The following is a 2500-nucleotide window of genomic DNA, read 5'->3' as shown; positions in this document are numbered from 1 at the left end:
GAAAATAACAAAATCTAAAAGAAAAGTCTTCTTTGTGGAAAATAGTAAAATAAAAAACCAAGACTTCACCTTGGAAAATAACAAAATCTAATCTAAAACATCTTAAATAAAGCTGGTTTGTAGTCTTCTCTCGAACTGATGTAGTGCAAAAATAAAGAATTAAAATAACAAAGTCTAATCTATATAAGTGCTCTTGAATAAAGCTTCCTGTAAAAAAATAGCAAAAAAATACCAAGTCTTCGTCTTGGAAAATAACAAAATCTAAAAGAAAAGAAAAGTCTTCTTTGTGGAAAATAGTAAAATAAAAAAAACCAAGACTTCACCTTGGAAAATAACAAAATCTAATCTAAAACATCTTAAATAAAGCTTATTTGTAATCTTCTTTGTAGGCAGAAAATAGTAAGTTACAGGACTCTCGAACTGATGTAGTCCAAAAATAAAGAATTAAAATAACAAAGTCTAATCTATATAAGTGCTCTTGAATAAGCTTCGTGTAAAAAATAGCAATATAATAAAAATACCAAGTCTTCGTCTTGGAAAATAACAAAATCTAAAAGAAAGGTCTTCTTTATGGAAAATAGTAAAATAAGAATACCAAGACTTCACCTTGGAAAATAACAAAACCATCTTGAAAAAAAGCTTATTTTTAATCTTCTTTGTAGGCAGAAAATAGTAAGGCGAAAATAAAGTCCCCTCTAAGCTCTAAAGTAACAAATACGACGTGTTAAAAAAAAACTAACAATAAAAAAAAGAACCAAGACTTCGTCTTGGAAAATAACAATCTAAATTGTGGAAAATAGTAAAATGAAATAAAAACCGACTTCACCTTCGAAAATAACAAAATCAATCTAAAACAAATGACATCTTAAAACAAAACTATTATTTGTTTCGGAGGTTGTCTATGACTGTTCATAGACCGCATAATTTCCACAGAACATTCTCAGAATATCAAGAGAGAAAAGCAGCGTTCTGCGGGAAATCATCTTGGCCAGTGATGTCGTTCTGGGTTTGGTCAGGCCCAGGGAGGTAAGTACCTCGTTATTCTCAAGGGGCCACTTTCCTCTTGCCCCAACCGGGAATCCAAAGAATGTGACCTTGCTAGCCTTCGTCAGCACTTTGACTTGATCACCAAGAGGGGTATAGTACGAAACTTTGTGCGAGGCAGCATCTGACAAGGTATTCTTTGAAAGCTCAAAACGGACGGTGACATCGATCACAACCGCCTCCTCATCTTTTGCAAACACGAGGTCAGGCTTTCTCATCTCTCCCGTCTCGGATATGAACCGTGGCTCTTTGTATACAGACCAGCCCAATCTAGCCGCTTCGTCTGCCAGAATGTTACTGATCTTGTTATGTCGCGCAATTCTTGCTTTCTGTACTGCAGGACATTGACCGAGAATGTGCGAAAGGGACTCGAGTCTGGCAGAGCATTTCCTGCAGGAACGTAAGGCCCCATCTCTGCCTCTGTTCAAGCTTTCTCTTGTTGGGTAAATATTTGCCCTTAGTTGTAGTGCTGCGATAAAGAAGCATTGTTTAAAGCCGCACCATGGCCTCAACCAAGCATTACTGATTCTATCATGCGCAAAGTTTACAATGCCCCTTCCTTGAACCGGCTTTTCGCACCATCTCTGAAATTCATGCTCCCTCCAATCGCAGGGTCTCGGATATACAGGTTCTTTTGACACCGAGTCCCTGAGAACGAATGTTGGGATTGCATCACTGTCACCCCCTGCTCGTACCCACAAATTACGGTATTCTTCCTCCATACCCTGCGAGGACACAATATTACGGGTGATAGCATCGGACGAGTTTGCTATACGTTGCAGCCTTCTAACTTGAACCGAAGGGATTGTTTTTTCCAGTTTCAAGATGGCAAGGCCTCCGTCTCGGGCTCTGGCATATAACAGTCCATCACAAGTTGAAGCGGGAAGGTGGAGCCATCCTTTTACCGCCTTTCTAATCTCTTGGTCCAACCCACGGAGAGTTGATTGCTTGCAGTCCGAGTGGTCTGCAGGATATAACAATCTGGGTAGGGCATAGGCATTGAGTAGTTCAACCTTCTGAGTTGGCTTCAGAGGCGCCTCATCGATTTTCGAGATCCATGTCTTTAGCTGACAATGTAGATCAGGCTGTATAGTGCCAGTCCAAGGGCCAATTTTCAGACCAAGGTATTTCGTTGATTCATCAGGTTGGATCATATGGACATCTTTATTTTTGATAGTCCATGGGTCGCAGTTGTTCACCATATATGAATCTTTGGTTGGGCTTATCATGAAGCCCTGGCACTTTCTGGCCTGAACCTCCAATCCCGATAGCCCACAAAATGATTCCAAGATCGCTAGATTGGCGGCCATACCAACCCAAGATTCGCTCACCAACACCAAATCATCAGCAAACGCAAGAGCTGTCACGTGGTCGGTATCAATGGAGTACCCAACTCCGTGTGACTCTAGGGTGCATATCAAAGGGTCCATGGCAAGATTGAAGAGCAGGGGTGACA

At 40.5% G+C, this 2500-nt stretch overlaps 1 pseudogene; it reads right to left on the bottom strand.

The window, feature by feature from the left end:
• The window catches only part of LOC142912680 (28S ribosomal RNA), a 10725-nt pseudogene that overhangs the window by 2996 nt on the left and 5229 nt on the right, over positions 1-2500 (bottom strand).

This window comes from Petromyzon marinus, unplaced genomic scaffold, assembly GCF_048934315.1.
Source record: "Petromyzon marinus isolate PM22_M1 ecotype Great Lakes invasive population unplaced genomic scaffold, UKy_Petmar_22M1.pri1.0 PM_G_Scaffold_21, whole genome shotgun sequence".
NCBI lineage: Eukaryota > Metazoa > Chordata > Hyperoartia > Petromyzontiformes > Petromyzontidae > Petromyzon > Petromyzon marinus.
Note: the sequence above shows the minus strand (reverse complement) of the source record. Positions and strands in the feature narration are given on the sequence as shown.